The sequence below is a fragment of the Ammospiza caudacuta genome, chromosome 2, assembly GCF_027887145.1.
Source record: "Ammospiza caudacuta isolate bAmmCau1 chromosome 2, bAmmCau1.pri, whole genome shotgun sequence".
Taxonomy (NCBI): domain Eukaryota; kingdom Metazoa; phylum Chordata; class Aves; order Passeriformes; family Passerellidae; genus Ammospiza; species Ammospiza caudacuta.
In genome coordinates, this window is record NC_080594.1 from 3,686,225 (window position 1) to 3,703,765 (window position 17,541).

The 17,541-nt window shown below is 38.7% G+C and overlaps 1 long non-coding RNA gene across 1 annotated transcript; it reads left to right on the forward strand.

The window, feature by feature from the left end:
* Window positions 1-5,627: 5,627 nt before the first annotated feature.
* On the forward strand, window positions 5,628-10,467 carry LOC131554765 (uncharacterized). Its single transcript, XR_009274424.1, has 3 exons — window positions 5,628-5,853; window positions 6,904-7,035; window positions 8,403-10,467. It is a non-coding gene; the product is annotated as an uncharacterized LOC131554765 (long non-coding RNA).
* Window positions 10,468-17,541: the final 7,074 nt, after the last annotated feature.

Here is a 17,541-nt window from a genome sequence, read left to right on the forward strand (position 1 = left end):
TAAAGGCAGATACTGGAACATGAAATATGATTTTGAGTCTAACACTAAAAGGCTGTCACAAACTCCTTTTGCAAAATGGCTCCTTGTTTACAGTGTTGGAAGGTGCAGACATGGAAATTTACATGTGTGTCCTTTTGCACATGGATATAACATTATATGAACTTCTACAGTTCCTTCTCAGAGCTGAACACTGAAGACTATTTCCTTGTCTTTCAAAAAAGGAAAGTACTAAAAAAATAAACTTGAAGCTCTCAGGTGCTCATGACTGTTTTGTTTTTAAAGCAAAGGAACATTTGCAAAAGTTGCATATAGACTTTTAAGCATGCAATGACTTTAATGTTCCTGAGCACTGCACCCACCCCAAACACACACAAAAAAATGGTACAAACTGGATGTGCACTATTTACACACACACCATCAACTTCCTCACCCCCAAAGTTTACTTAGCTCAGGGGAGAGAACATGGCAGCTGTGTTATGCCACACATAATGAAACTGCAAATGCAGATTTGAACACAGATCTCATTTTCAACAAAAAGAGATTCCAGTTTCCTCCTTTAGTGCCTCTTGACGAGCTCTAAGAGCAACAGAAGATCTCTTCTCCTTTCCCTTGGCTTCCTGCCCAACAATTCTTGCTCACTCACAGCCCTGAAGACAGCTCTTGATTGTGTTTTGATGTTTCTGCTGACCTATTACTGTATTGACCGTGTGGCAGCCAAAACATGGATTTGTGTTCTCATTTTTCCCCTGCACTCCTTCCACTCAATCAAGCAGGCACCCAGAATTCCACCCAACAGGAGAATGCTTTTAAGCCATGCTGGTGCTCCTGGGAACAGTGTCATAGGAAATCTCTTTTCTCACTACAAAACACAGTTAGCTGACTGCTGACTTGCCCTCTTTTGCCTCTTGTTTTGTTTTGCTTCTTCCCACTCTCAGAACACAACAGCCATATTGAGCCTTCTCATGGAAATTACAAAATATTATTTAAAAAAATTATTTCCTCTGTGGTAGCTCTTTCCATCCTATGAATTATTTAGTGAGAGTGATGTAAAGTACTGGATTTTTGATTTGGAGTCAGTTGCTGGTGATGATTTTTTTTATAGGGTGCAAATGTCCACCTGAGTTATCATCAGGTGACCTTGTTTGCTGCAGAAACTACAGATCCAAAGATGTCTTCAAAGCACATCTCATCCAATTTTTTTTTGTATATGAGAGACACACAAAATTAGATTGAAGTTTGCCCTCAGTCCCTTAACACAATGCTACAATCCCACTCTGCCTGTAATAGTAGCAACCATAACTGTTAAGTAACAACTGCATTCCTAAAACCCAAATGAGGAATGCAGGTGCCTGAGCTGTTTGGTTTGGTATTAAATAAGAGCTATTTTCCAATCTTTTGAGTTGTGGAATAAAATAACCCAAACCAAAGCAAATAATAAAATACTGTGTCCCTTTTTCCTGCTGCTTTGACACCAATATTAGGAAGTCCATTTCCACCCGGCAACAGCAAAGATCCTTCAGCACAGGCTGAGAGCCTGATTTAACACAAAGCTCCGTGGTTGTGAGCCTGAAATGCCACAAAAAATGGGGCTCCAGGAAAATCTGTGTGCTCTGACAAGGTCCCTGTGCTAAAGCAGACTGGTTTGAAGCACTGTAAATATAAATACCCAGCTAATATTATTGCCTGAGAAATAGGCTCCTTGGCAAGCAAGAGGCTCAAGAAACTCAGAAAATATTAACCCAGAATTATGTAGCTGATAACTTTATATTTTAGCTTGGATTTGCCTCACACAGCTACAAAATTCTCCCTTTTGCAGCACAAGCAGGCAAACTGGGGCTATTGCTTTACAATACCCAGGTGGCAAATAAAACAACAAAGCCCAATAACTTTCATGCAATTAGAAGAGAATACAAAAATTTAGGACAGGAACATTTTGTGTTTACACCAAAAAAAAGAGTGCAGATAAGATTCTTTCTTGTGTCCCAAAGCTTTCAAGGAACAATCCTGAGGCACATGGCTCTCAAACATTGTATCAATCGAAAAACAGAAAAAAACCCCCAAGGCAAACTTTAAAAATATTTTCAATTTCAGCTAAAAACCCTTCAAAAAAATAGCTTGAAATTAAAAAAAAACATAGTTAAAGAAATTTGCTTTTTTAAATTACAGATTCCCCTATTCTGGTACTAATTGCAGCAATTATCACCATTAAAAAAATTATACTATAAATAAAGTGGTGTTGCTATCATAAAGATTTATGACAACTTTATATGACTCCTGTGATATACTTTGAATCTATTTCCCAATGAAACTTTTCTGCGCAATGTTCTTTATGATACTATTTTAATATTATAAAAAATAGGTTTAGTGTGAGATAATGAAGTTCATGATATCCAGAATAATTTTTAGCACTCATTATGGTTTGGACTGATTCTTAATTGTGAGCCCACTGCAGAAATCCTAGAGACAGAGTTTGATCAGCAGCCAGCAATGAAGTCAAGTCTTCTCCAAATGAGGCACAGCATGCAGAAGGACTTGTCTGAATGCCAAATAATATTTTATTATAAGAAAATGTATTTGTGAAACATAAATTTTCTGGGATGAGTCCAAGCTGAAGGCCTTCCTCTGTGGGCTCAGAGATGGTACCAGAAGCACACACCAGACCATGAAGTTAGACTTGCTCTGCCCTCCCTTTGAAGGGACCACCAAAGCTTGAACGTTTTAATGGGCTTTTTTTGCGGGACTCTGTTCTGTGGTACCCAGCCTGAAACCTTTCATTCTCTCAGTGAAGTTTGGGCTCCCTCCTGTTACCTTTCAGTCATGAGTCCTGACTGATCCTCAGAGCTGTACCAAGTCACCTCTGTTTTGCCTGCCCCCTGCTCACCTTGGGCTGCTGCTCATCGCTGCTCCCTTTGTGGGTGACATGCCACAGATACCTGGTGACAGCCAGGGAGTCAGCCACCCCACAGAGGAACTCTGCATTCTATCAGCAATTATTTTAGAAAATGTTTTAGAAAATCAGAACATGTTTTAGAGAAGGACTCTCACCCTGTGTAGGGGCAGCAGCACAAGCACACTCAGGAGCTGCACTCATTAGTGGTGCTCTTCCTTTACACAGAGCTTTTACACCTTGCCTCACCTTCTGTGTTCCTTCTCACTGCCCATTTTCAGTAATTACTTGTGCTCATTAGCGTTCCTTCTGGTATTTCACCTGTTTAAAGTGGCTCATGCACTGGTTATGCAAGGATTTTAATCTCTGCTTTTCTTTTTGTGCATAAGAGGGAGGCAATGTTCCCAACCCTCACATTAAGGCAGCCCCAGCTGGTGAATATCTCCTGCTAAAACACACCCCAGTGAAAGCATTCTTGGAAAGATAACAGTTATGAAAAAAACCTTGTGCTATTATAAAAATTTAGGATAGTTTACCAAGATTTATGGAATTACTCTTTTTCTGTGCAGACCCAGTTCTTAACTCTTTTCCAGAAACACAGTGACATTGCAGCAAAGCTTGAAAAACAAAATCCTTCCCCTTGGAAAAAGACTCCTCCATTTTGCCATCTGTCTTCATCAGCCTTCTCCTGGCCAGAAGCACTTAAAATAATTTCTCTAATAAAGCCCCTTGGGGAAGGCCTGTCTTGGTGCATGTTTGCCTTTGAAGCCTGTTTGTTGGTGGTTTATAGAGAGCCAAATGAGCAGATGACACCTGGAGGGAAATTCTGCTTGTTCCCTCAAAGGTCAGCTCAGAAAAGAGAGCAACATCTTTGTTTGGGCACATGACCTGGGGACTGTGGGACTCCACGGTGACAACTTCACTGCTGCCTTATGCTCCCACCATCTGGGGTGACCCAGGGTGATGCGATGGGTGTGACACAGCACTTCCCTTCTGAGGAATTCTAGCTTGGCCCGCACACCTTTTGGAAAGGGGTTTTCATTCCTGTAAAAGAATATTTGCAATAACATGAGCCCTTATCACTGGTACCACCAAAAGAGAAGTGAAAGGGTTTGTGGTTGTTCACTGGGCATTCAGCTGCTTGGGCATTGCTGGTACATGCCCAGAGCAGAAGGTGGAATGGGTCTCCTAAAAGTTCGCTGCTTTATAGGCTATGATTCTAAAAGAGAATTTGAATATCTAATGCCAGACACAGGGGACGATGTCAACTGATTTTCTTTATATATTCACTCAGCTGTGGTTTATGATTTTAAAAAAAGCTTGTTATTTTTAAAAGGTTATGCCATCCAAAGTTTTTCAGTCAAAAATTGCTTCCTACAAATGACAGATTTCAGGTTCAATGAAGTAACTGAGAAGTTCTTCTAAATACAACTTTGTCCTATTTACTTTCAGCCTTTTTTTTTTTAATAAGCATTTGCCTCTTTGACAGGTGTTTGGTTTATCAATCCCAATTTGATCCTACAGATATTGGATTTTATGAATCTGTGGTAAGCATTTTTGACTCTGCTAGGATTGACAAGGAAACAAAGAGCTGCCCAAAGGGTAAAGATAAGAGAAAACAGATTGCAAAGGATAGAAATCTGATGATCTAACTGCAAATACTGGAAATATGAAATTCATAAGATCCATTTTCTCTATCCCCATCATTTATGTAATCATTCATCAGTGACATTTTATAACATTTTCTGATGGACAGTTTTAATATTTTGAAATTCAAAATTACATATTTCAATAACTCTTTTTTCTTCATGTTTTTCCAGAGATTTTCTCTATAACTTTAAGAGAATGTTTTGGTAATCTGCTGGAAAATCCCAGAAGAACATGGATAACAGTAAAGTCAGGACAGGTCAGTTTGAGAAACCCTTCCCATTTTCTGAAATATAAAATTATCTCCTCCCAGCTGCTCCCCAAGACTTTAGTGAAGAACTGAAAGAAGAAATAAGTGGATGACTCCAGGAAAATAGAAAGTATGAGCTCTCAGTACACAGATAATAAAGCATAAATTGCTTTTCCATTTTCAGATCATCAGAAGCTGCTGTTAATTAACTGTAGGCTGCTCTGAAGGACTGCTAGCAGTACGTTTAATATATGTGAAAATCTCGGCTTTTTCCACATTGGCATCTCTTTGGAAGAGCACTGATACCACAAGCTGCAATGACTCTTTCTTGAAATAATATCGTTTGGCTTACTAAAGAGCAGTAAAATATTTAAATTAATATTTTCATGCCAAATGCATAATTAACCCCATGGGAAACAAAAAGGGAAGCATTATACATTTGTTTAATAAGTTCTTTCTTATTGAAAGAACTAAATGTATACTGCAGGTTTTCAAATAAAGGAAAAAAAATCTAAATTAAATCATCCCCTGTAACTGTGCAATATTTGATCTTTCATGATTTTTTTAAAATGTGTCAGAAATAGTATTATGTAACATAATCCTGGGAGACAATGTCCATGTATGTGTTCAGCTTTTGTGTTTTTGAAAATAAAATTGTTCCTGGGTTTTATGACATGCTGCACTATAGTAGGAGTCCTAGTAAAATATCTGTATTGTATTTGAATATCTGTGTATAGGCCTTGCCCTGATCAGCCCCGGTTGTCCTTGATGGGCTGCAGCTGTAGCTAGTGAAGGTAACTGGGATAAAAGGGGGTGGGCTTGGCCAGGCAGGGAGAGCCTGGAAGGAGCCCTGAGTAGGAAGCAGCAACAAGCTGAAGAAGAGGTCTGTGGTGTGAAGAACTGCTCCCAGGAAATATCACTGAGAAGGCATGGGACTTTAGAAATATGTTTGTGAGAGTATGGACCTTTAGAAATACAAAATACAACGAGATAACAGCATTTACAGACACAGAACTCCACAGATTTCACTGGAATTGGCACTATTATAGACAACTGCATATGCACCCAGGTATGATATTTATTAATTGTGAAGTCAGCTCTGCCAGGCACAGATTTAAAAAGTCTTCCAGTGAAAGGCAGGATCAGCTTTTTGACAGAAATTGTGTTCAGTCTTCATAAGAAAAGCCTATAATGGGATGCCCATCAATTTGCTCATCTTTGGATTTCATTTCAAGTATGAAAATATCAATCAAATATGAGAGATCTCCAGGGCTGCTTTGCATTTTGCAGCCTGAGGGAAGCCTCTCCTGATGTGGCTTTCTCACCTCAGCAGTGCAGTGCCTGATTTTTCATAAAAATTTTCATGGACTAAAATAACCATTTTATATAGATTGAGTAGCACCAGGGAAGAGAGAAACCTGAGTAATAAATGAGATGTGAACATAAAAGCATCTCAATGGGTTTTGTGAAGGATTCATTTTAACCTGGTGGTTTAACAGAGTGGTAGGAAATAGGTGGGGAAAAGGGAAAGGCATAGAAAAAAATAAGGGGAATCAAGTGCTTGACTGACTAAATGGTAACATGGAAGAAGTACAAGAAGCTTTGGAGAGATCCTGGGGAGGACAGGCTTACTGAACCCAGGACACCAATGGGCAGATCTTCCCTCGAGGAAGCTTTAAAGCTTTCTGGTGAAACAAACTCTCATGCAATCAGGCTTTTCAGGAAACTTCCTCATGACTTCATTCACAATCCTTGCTTTGCAGTTAACCTGTTTCCTTTGCTGCATGAGCTGTGCTCACCTAACAAATTTACAGGTTTAACCGTAGTAGTTTTCCTCTTTCCCCTGATTTGTAAGGCAGCAACATAATTGCCTCGTTGCTGAACTATATAATTGACTGTGAGGTAAGGAAAATAAGGAAAAGATATGAGGAATTAAAACCCAAAAATTCTTTTTGGCCTGGAAAGTATTCCAAGGATCTGTGCTTTATAGCAGCTGATGTAAGTGCCACAGCATGATGAAATCTGCTGGACCCTGACCCCTAACTGCTTCGTGATAAAACCAACATTTTCCTATCACATTTGTTCTGAACAAATATTTTTTTGTCTCTCAAAACTAAAGATTGCTGGCACTGGTGATCTGTGTTCAATTCCTGGGATCCACCAACAGAAACACCTGTATTCACAACAGCTGTCTCCCTTTTCCTCCACTGCTGACTTATTCAGAAGGAAGTACCTGAACCTTCAAATCCAGGTAAGCTGCTTTTAATAAGGAGCTAGAGAGTGGCAAATACACTTCTAATGTCTTCATGGATGGTTGTTAGCTAAAAGAAAATGAATACTTTTCCATTTTATCTCTTTAAACAAAAGTAGGTGTATCTTGATTAAAATAAATAAATAAAACCTGCTCACTTTTAATTTAGAGGCCTATTTTAGGTTTCTTCCTTTTTTCGCTTCTCCTGTCCTCTTGCTTCTCCCTATATTTAATTTTTACTTGACTTTGCTTTCACCACATGGACATTTTTGGACATTTGAGCAAAGGCGTGCACTTAATTACTTAAAATCAAAGCCTTTAATAGATGAGGAGAACAATGCCTTTGACATCAAAATAAATGAAAAATGAGATGGGAAAGGCATTCATAGTGATCTAGTCAGCAAAGGATTTCTTTGGTTGACTTTGATAGTCCTAATGAAGAATGAGACAAGACTACTTACATTATTTAAGCAAGTACTTAAACAGGCAGTAGACTTCCAAGTCATACTTACCTCTTTTTAGTAGTTACATCTTTTAATGGGATGTTATTTAGTGTTAAACAAATAACTGGATCACTCCCAGAAAAATGAAATCAGCAGCAGGTGGAAGGATTATTGATTTCATGGAAAAGGAAGTGAGCTGAAGGAGGAGCAACACCCAGGGTTTCAGAGCATTAATGTGGTCAGCACATGAGGCTGAGCCCTGCAAATTGTCATTCAAATGGTCATTTAAAGCTTATCATTTCAATGGGATACATGTACAGTTTTCCTTTTTTGCTGCCTTCCTTGGTTCTGTAGTTATATTTGCAAAGATAAATCTTCACACATCATTTTTTTAATGGTTTTGACTAAGGGTGTGTGGTTTTGTACATGTGGGGGACCATTTATAATTATTTTGGTAAATTGTATGTTTTTGTAAATTATATACATATATATAAAATTTTAAAAATTATATGTGTATATCAATTCTGGGGTTGCATGTTAAAAAAACCTTAGATTCTCTCTGTGATCATCGAAGCAGGCCAAGAATTATTAATATGAGCAAGAGTATATAATTTAACAAAGAAGACACAAAAGAGGAGAAGCAAAATATATCATGCATTTCACAGAAGGCCAAAATCGCAATTAGGCTTTTACCACATTGTCAAAGCCGCAGATCCTCAAGTTTTACAAACACAACCCTGATGTACCTGAACTCTATTCTTGAGGAAAAAAATATCATATTAAAAACAAATCTAAAGAAAAAAACTGAAGGGTCTTGAGTGTCCTATGCAAGGCCACAGAGTAAGTCTAGGTCAGAATACACCAATATCTGCTTGGTGCCAAAACCTTAAGAAGGTGCTGCTAGTTTAAACTTCTCTCTTGCAGAGCATGCCGAGGATTTATGATCCATTGGAAAACTCATCCAGCTCCCAGGCTTTCCTTTGGTGCCAGTTTCAAGTCTGAGCTGCTATAATAAGATAGCTCTTTTTATAAAAACACTGCTGAGCAGGAGGAATCCCAGATATGACATTTGATCAAAGCTGAGTGTCACAATGAGGGTCTCTTCATTTCTGCACAGCTGAAAGGCATTTGAAAGATGATTTTTTGATGGCCACCCAGAGGTTTAACCAAATGATTTCTTTTGAGTCTTCTGTCAGGATTTTCACCCTCAGTATCTCAAATCACTTGAGCCAGAGGAAGTAGGTAAACTAGATGAGTAGAATGTCAGAGGATAAATGGAAAGAGAAGGTTACTGGAGAAAGGTTAGGTGCTCTAGTCTGCAAGAAGAGTCTGCTGATAAAAAAATAGTAATAAAAGTATAAGCCTATTTACAGAACAGGTGCAGCAGACAATGAACAATGTTGCCTTTTGAAGGGAATCATGATCTATAACAAGGGAATAAATTAAGTATTTGCCAATGTCTGCTGTAATTAACCTCAGCCCTGAAACTACCACCAGCAAAAGAATTCAGGGTGATGGAGCCTCCATCCCTGGAGGTGTCCAAGAACAACTGGATGTGGCACTTAGTGCTCTAGTCTGGCTGACAAGGTGGTGATCAGTCAAATGCTGGACTCAGTGACCTTAGAGGTCTTTCCTAACCTAAGTTGTTCTGTGGTTATGCAATTAAAATGTTTATTACTGCATGAGGATACTTCATGCTCCTTCAGAATAGCCTAAAGTTTTCAGAACATTTTTTACCATAATTGTTCATCACAGTTTTTAAGACTTCTCCCTCAAAAACCTGAGCTAGTAACACATCATCTCCCATTATGTGCACACAGTGACCATGCTGCTAGAACCCTCTCCAGCCCTCACCTATCCTCTTCTCCTCTGTTGAAAAAATGACAACAAATAGCTTTGAACTGGGGTGTGCCACAGCAGAATGTCTAAGCCAGCATTTAGGGTGATTGGGGGACACACAAAATCAGGTCCCCATTAAGGAACATGGGAGGTTTTTACACAGCAACATTTATGTCTTCTATATATATGTTGAATAATATCAGCTGATTCGTTTTTACCCAGAAACCTGTACCTAACGATTAGCTTTCTACTTTCATCAGCTGGAAAGAGCAGTCCAAGAGCCATTCTGCATCTCATGACCTGAAAGGGACAAAGATTTGTTCAAAAAAAGAACATTTTAATTTCAGGTAGGAAAAGGAACGTCTAGCAGTAATAAGTGAAAAGGACATGCTCCAGTTTTCTTGAAGCAGCATAGGGCAAGCCAGTTTTTTCAGGTCTACTTCTTCAAAATCTGCAGTAAGAGTAAAATGCTGTAAAAAACTGTTCTATAAAGGGAAGGCTTCCCACATCTAAGTGCAAATTAAAGTTTTGTCTGCAGCGGCACTTTTTAGAAAGGTGTAAGGAATGCCCAGGGAAGTTGGCAAGGGACTGAACACCACCAAGGGCTTTAAAACCTTTCACAAGTCCCATATGGTGAGAAAAGCTCTCCTGACAACACAAGTAAGAGGCAGACGCTGAAAGAAACAAGTGCAGATAGGATGTCTGATCCTGCATTTCTCAAAGGGGAAAACTCCCTTTGAAGTCCATAGGAATACAAGTAAGGATTGCAGCTCCTATCACTTTTCTGTCATCCTCTATCATGCATCTAATTTAAAAGCACAAGTTCCATTTGAGAGGCTAATTCTCATCTTTCTTCCCCTCCTTATTCCATTTTCTCCTTTAGCAGCTATTTCCAGCCTAATTCAGCCACCTGTGAGATATAACCGGATCATTCGGCAACTGCCACTCAATTATCAAAGGGAAATTCATGCAGGGGAAAAAAAGACACAATTTGAAGGCAGCATTTATCCTTCAAAAGTTAAAAGACCACGGTTGACACTCATCTGAAGCAGCCCACACCCCAAAAGAGATGTGGCAGCAAAGTGAATTAAAACAGCAGGCTGCTCCTGGAGCTCTGGTGCTGGGGGCAGAGGCAGGGCAGGGCACCTGAACCAGGAGACCAGATTTTTGTGCAAAGACTGGTCCAGTGCATGGTTGTGATGGTTTTTCTGTAAAGACTAGCCCAGATCAGATCCCTAGCTGATAGTCTCGTCTGATACAGTGGAACGTCAAGCCCATGGATCTGGATGGATTCAGGGACTAACTGGGTATTGAGTTTCCCAGCCTCACAGGGATTTGTGAGAGCACAGACTTTCTTTTCTGTCACTATTTTTAGCTTCTATCTGTTCAGAAGCAGGTTTTTCTGCTGTCTTGGAAACTGCAGCATAAAACCCTGGCGATTGTTGTGCAGAATCTAGGAGTAGAACTTTTGAACATTACAACATGAAATTAGGCTCCCAGTTTCTTTTTTGGATCCACTCTGTCATAATGAGAGGCCCTTAGGAAACATTATGTTCATCCTACTCTAATTAGCTGATGGAATAAAGGCCAAGGTGCTCAAGCTTGATTATTTCTGTGTCAGGGTAGAGTTCATAGGTTATTTTTAATCCAAATGCTAACACTGTTTCGATTGCATTTAATCAAAGAACAAATAACAACACGCTCCTTATTGTATAAAAAAAAATGTAGAAATGTTTACTCCTATGTGAAAAGCCATTCCTTCTCTACTGTTAATATTAAAAGCATTATGGGAAGGCAATGCACGCTCCTTAAGATTAGAATTTGAAAGGAAACCCCCAGAACTACCAGATCAGGATTTCTACATTAATTCTTCTACACAACCAGAGAGCAAGCTTGTGGAGTTTTGCGGTTTTTTAGTTATTTTTATTGTTGTTGGTTTTGTTGTTAATGTTGTGTTTGTCAGAAGGGACATCAAATGCTGAAGGTAGTGCTCAGCTTCTTTTAGATCAAGACATACTGGAAATACCACTCCGAAGGACTAGGCTGCCTTTTACAGCAAAAAAAAACATAAAAAGAATTCAAGGTAAATTTAGCAACTTTGTAAAAATGCCAATCAAACTACTTTTACCAAGTTATTGACGTACCATAGAAAATAAATATGAATCAGAATCAGGCTGATTCCTACTGTAAAAAATTAATTATAGGATATCCTTACTCTTTGACTAACAGTGGGAATTGACTTCCTAAGGTTCAGAATGTGCTGGAAAATAAATATGCTAATATTTAATACAAATTAAATGGCCTTGCAGTACAAAGTAGAAACAGCATGAGGTCTCAAAAAAACATTAACCTCATATTCCAAATCAATATAATTTTCTTTTCCAGTAAAACTGGTGATTTTTGAGGGTATCATAGAATACAAAAACAATGCTGAGATGCATTTTAAAACCTGCAATCTTCTTGTTGAAGGTTTTATGTTCAATTTGCAAGCAGCCATCTTAAAGACTTGGAGAAAAATACTGAATTGTTATGAACACATTAAATGTTGTGCCAATTATTCCAAAATTGAAAATTATTTCACTGCTCAAAATTTGACAAGAACCAGAAGCCTCCAGGTCCTGAAAGCTTATCCTATTTGAGCCTGGAATTCTCTACACTGTAATTTCAGTGTCCTCTTAGAAAAATTCATTCATGTGACCCAACCATGGGATAAAAATTTCACCAGAGACATTTTAACTGTTTCCTGCTAGAGAGTTGAGCCAGGTAGGTTCAACACCTGCTGTAAGTAGATGATCCAGCCTGATTTATTTTTCCAATAATAACAAAATATCTTGTGCTTCACCATAATTTTGGTTTAGGATACTCTGTGTACGGTAGTTATTTGCCAGCAACCACAAACAAGGAGTACAACCAAAGAGAAGTTTTCAACCTTCAGGGCTCCCTCACAACTTTTAGTAAAATTAGAGAAGGTTCATCCTTACAGGAAGCACAGTATGCACTTTGCCAACTTTGTTCCAGAAAACTTATGGCATTTTCAACTCACTGCCACAGTCAGGGAAAGATTCAATTTTACAGTAGTTCCTCTTAACAGAGATTATCTGTCACAGCCAGATGTTACAGTGATAGCTGCTCAGAAAAAATTATTCTGTTTCAGAAGCAGTGGCTCTGTTTTGTTCATTAAGTAGAATCAATGAGCATTGGCTCAGAAAGGACCTGGAGCACAGCTCTGGTAGATGAATTACACAGTGGAATCTGCTAACTAATTAATATTGTTAGAAATTAATCTCCCCACCTGGTGGGGAAAAAGTTACACATGTTCTGGTTCCACTTCAAACTTTGGAGGTGATTGAGTGGGAAAGGAATGGATTGAAGTTTATTTAATATAGACAGTTATGGAATAAGGATCCAAAAACAAACTAGAGAGTTATTATTAAGTTCAGATGACATTTAAGTTCAAAAACCTAAAAAAAGCAGAGGACCTGACAGGTTATCCTCTCTAGATCCTATTTCAAATGATTTGTCTTTGTTTCTCCAACTTCACTCTTGGAATATCCTTAAGTTATCCTTACTCAAAGCCAGAGCAATGCCAGGCCCCCAGCCTGAGCTGAATGAAAATTCTTGGCTTTAAAAAGTTAGAAACTACTTGTTCAAGGTTGTTAAATCAGAATATCTTGGAGTGGTTTGGGTTGGAAGGGACCTTACAGATCACCTGGTTCCTACGCCCCACATGGGCAGGGACACCTTTCACTATCCCAGGGTGCTCCAAGCTCAGTCCAACCTGGCCTTGGACATTTCCAGGGATCCAGGGGCAGCCACAGCTTCTCTGGGCACCCTGTGCCAGGGCCTCATCACCTTCACAAAAAGTATTTATTCCTAATATCTAATATCTACCTAAACATAATCTCTTTCTGTTTAAAGCCACGTACCCTTTTCAACATGCCTCAAGTAAATCACTGTATGCAAAAATAAAACACTTGCAAGGAGATGACACAAATTTGGCCATCAGATTTACAATACCAGTGAAAGGGTTTGTAACTTGAACCTTGTTCTATAAATATGTTGTTCCTATCAAGCATAAATGTGATTTTTTAAGATCATTAATCTGAAGCTTGATGGGATAAAAATACGATGTCAACATTTTATGGATTTGAAGAAGAGTGACTTTCTTGCTTCTGGTTTTCACTGAATGACTGAGAACTTGAAAAATAACTCTCTTTCATAAGATTGTATCTGTGAGCTCTGTCAGTTTTAGTGCTCCTATCTTGATCTCTGGCAGCCGAGAGCCCTGCATATAAAGTTATTCTTTTGTTATCATTGCTTTTCAAGCTGAGAAAGAAACCTCAGGTATTTTTCTTACTCAGAGAGGTAGATCTTCATTTTTTTTATAGCTAAGATTATCATTCAGCTTTCATTTCTTCAAGTTTGAAAAAGCATAAGATTTGATTCAGACATTCACTTTGGAGCAGCCAATTATAGGTGTCATTTTTACAGTCTGTATTCTCTCTTCCACTGTAAGTTTATTTTTATACATCATAAACTCTTTTCCTATAGCACTGAATTTTGCTAAAGGAACTTCAGGGAAAGCATATAGCCAGCTGCAGTTGTCAACTCAGATACTGTGCACTGATATGTTACTTTTGATTTACAGAGAGTTAACAGTGCAATAGTCTCAAGTCAAAACCCTCCTGTCCTTCTGTTGCCTTTTGTTTGGGCAAAATGGGTAATATTGACAGCATATTTAATCTAAAACATTTCTGAAAAGCGTTTAGCTAAAAATAATTTGAAAAAATTTTAGTAGATACCTAGGAGCACTGAAAAAAACAAAAGGATATATTTGTTACCTCACTAAAACAAATTTTTTTGTTAGTGCTTTCCCATTAAGGAAAAATTACACAAGGCAGGTGAAGAGGGAGGGGGTGACACAAACTCATCTGTGATAGAAACACTTTGAAATGTTAGTGAGTGCCCTGCAGAAAATGTGGGGTTTTTTCCACAGGTTTGGAGTGCTGATTTCAAATCACAGGTCTGTGTTGTCACTTTGGAATCTCTGGCAGTCAGGAATCATTTGATGAGGATAACTGGAAAAACAAAAGATTGAATCTCAACACCCTCATCCAGGCTGGTGTGGGCTCAGTATGGACAGGCACATGTGAAGAGCTGAAGTGGGGCTGAAGAAATTCCCATTATGAGCCTTATATGAGAAAAACCCTATTAAAGATTTTTTTTCATCATAGCTCATTGACCCTGAAGTAATTAGCATTAAATATCACTTAGGGAAATTGCTAATCTGTAATATCTGACAGAGTGAAAGAAGGAAAGAGGAACCCTGTGACTCACACAGCTTTGAACTTTGCTTTCTAAATACCACACAGCTTTCCAATCCAGTAGCAAGTAACCTAAGAGGTGACCCCCAGCCCTCAGGCTAATGGAATGAGGCATGAAGCTCCTACTTATTCTGGAAAAAGGCCCTATAAAAAGCTGTCACTGTACATAATATTCCCCTTATTCCAGCCTGGTGAATGGCACTGCTCTCCTACCTGGAATTTTTATCAGTTTAAGCCATGGCTTTCAAGAATTCCAAATCAGAACTTGCTGGTCATGTAAGGTGTTGTGAATGTTCCTAGGACACTAAAAACTCACTGCTGCCTCTGTGTAAGCATGGCAATTCTTCTGCCTGGTGACACTTTTGTCAATATTGCATCACCCGGGAAATCCCATTTTATCCTAGAATCACTGAAGTAAAGATGTACTAGAGCGCAATTCCTGCCTGTTATCACAAATAGGTTTCAACAAACCCCTTTACAGCATTCCTTAGCAACAGAAACCAAAACCAGTTTACACTTTTTCTTTTTTCCTTTGTGCCACAGTGCCCAACAAAAAAGCCTCCAGTCTATAAAACATACAACAATGGCAAAATAGACAGTTCTTTAAAACAATAAAAAATGGATTTCTGCCAGAAAAGGCTCACATTATCTACAACAGCATTGTGTGACTTCATACTCAGTCCATATACAAAACAAGAAATTCATCACCTCTTGATCTTTTTTTGCAAGTTACAGTCAAGACACCTCCTGTCATCTGAAACCTCATTAACCTAAAGATGCACTCAGGTCTAATAAATTTACAGAAACTCCCTCCCAAATCACTCCTTCCATCTCCCAGCTTTTGAAAAGCTTATGGCTTAAATAGTTTAATATTACCTGAACCTGGACATGAAAAATATTGCTTTGTTTGGATATAGCATATTTGAAATACTTCTGTTCTCTAAAACAGTGAGACCACCAAATTTCAGTTTTAAAGAGAAATATTTTGCTGCTTTTTTCTTGTTTTTTCAGGGGTATTTTTTGTAGTTAATCTTATTGTGGAATGGGCTAGACTTAGTTTTGCTCAAAAAAATTGGCAAAATTGGCTTCTGGCCTCTTTATAAAAGTCTGCTGGTTTTCTTGTTAGTAAAGGCTGTAGTCTTCATTGCAGAGCTTTGTTGGGGCTGGGGAAAATCCAGATTAATCTGACAGGGCTTTCTGGTTGGTTTTGTTGGTTGTTTGTTTTGAGGGATTTTTTTCTGATAAGAAAAATGAAGTAATATAGTTCTCCTCTGGTCTTCTGGAACTGTGGAGGCTCTACTGCCCATTGCAAAAGGGCTTTCCAGCACTGAAATTTTCTGCTCTAAAATTGCCTAGTGTTCCATGTCTTGCTATTGTCAGGAAAAAGAGAAAAGGTCCTTTCCATTCACATTTTTATGCTTATCTTGAGGCTACACAATACTCACTCTTTTTTTGGCCAGACCTAAAATCTACAGCCAGCCTTAATGAGGCCTGTTTATATTCAAGAGAATCTGACTCGTTGCAGCCATACATCTTTGAGTTCTGCAATTTGTTGACGTGTAATTTGTCAACACGTAATTTGTCATGGGCTCAGGGGATGTCCTGGGAGAAATATGAGGGCTAAAACCCATAATAGGCTGTGTCAAAGCTTTGCTCTGTGCCCTCCTGCAGTGAAAGTGCATTTCAGAGGCTCAGCTCACCTGGTTTTGGCCACACATCCACCCCTGCACATGCTCAAATAGGGGTGTGATGGTTCTTTCTCCCTCCCTGTATTTTGTTATTGTATTTATTTGGGTCTGATGCTGTATAAGTGTGGGACTCCCAGCACCTGAAGGGGTATAAAATTTGCTCATTACCTGTATTCCTTTCATCCTGACTTATTAAATCAGCCATTTTTAATATGCCGTTTGTTGTTAGGTGTTTCTTACTGAGATATGAAAACCTCCTCTGTACCTCTCACTCCCCATTTCTCATTCCAGAACTGAAGCCAAATTTAAGGTGAAGCCTTAGGGAAAGGCTTGCTTTTTTCCTCCCATCCATACTCCTCACCAGAGTAAGAAACCAACTGTCAGCATTTAAATTATTATGTTAAAAGGCTTTACCCTGCATGCAGCAGAACAGCTACATGTGGAAAACCGTCTTAAATTCACCTTTCAAAATTCACCTTTCTGGGGGGTTTTCTTCTGCAGTTTCTGTGCCACACCTTCAAGCTGTGTTTTCACCAAATCATTCCCTTTGTTGTCAAGAAGGATGGGGTCAGTGGCAGCACCAATGTTCCTACACATTATGGCATCATGCTAACCAGCTTTACAGCCTGGGGTAATTCATTAACTTGGAGTCCATGACACAGTTGCTGCCTGAGTGCTGCACTGAAGTCCTCAAAAGGCTTTACAAAAGTCAGGTGAGCATTAAATGATCTACTTTCATAACATTTTCCCAAGTAATTTAGATACCGATTTACACCACAACTGTGGTACTGTAGCTCAACAAAACTACAGCTTTGTGGGGCCCAAATGATGTAATTTCTGATATTGAAGAAGCTTTATGGTAATGGCATTCCAAAATGGCTTAAATTAGGCTGCTACAAATCATTGGTTACTCTGAACCATTTGAATCTAAGTGATTTCATTAAGCCTAATATAAAAAGAGCTGCCAAATTAATCTCCTCTTGGATGCCAAAATTGAATGTTTTAGGAATAATATTTTTAAATACAGATGATTATACTTAAAACAATTAAAGCAATGTCACGGTTCATTCATTTTAAAGACCTTTAAATCATACCAGTCTTGAATCTAATTTTAAACTTGCAAGCATTACTGAAGTGACTTGAAGTGTTTAATGCAATACATATGGGATGGTAATGTTGATAACTTCCCCTGGGCTAGGCTGAAAACAAATG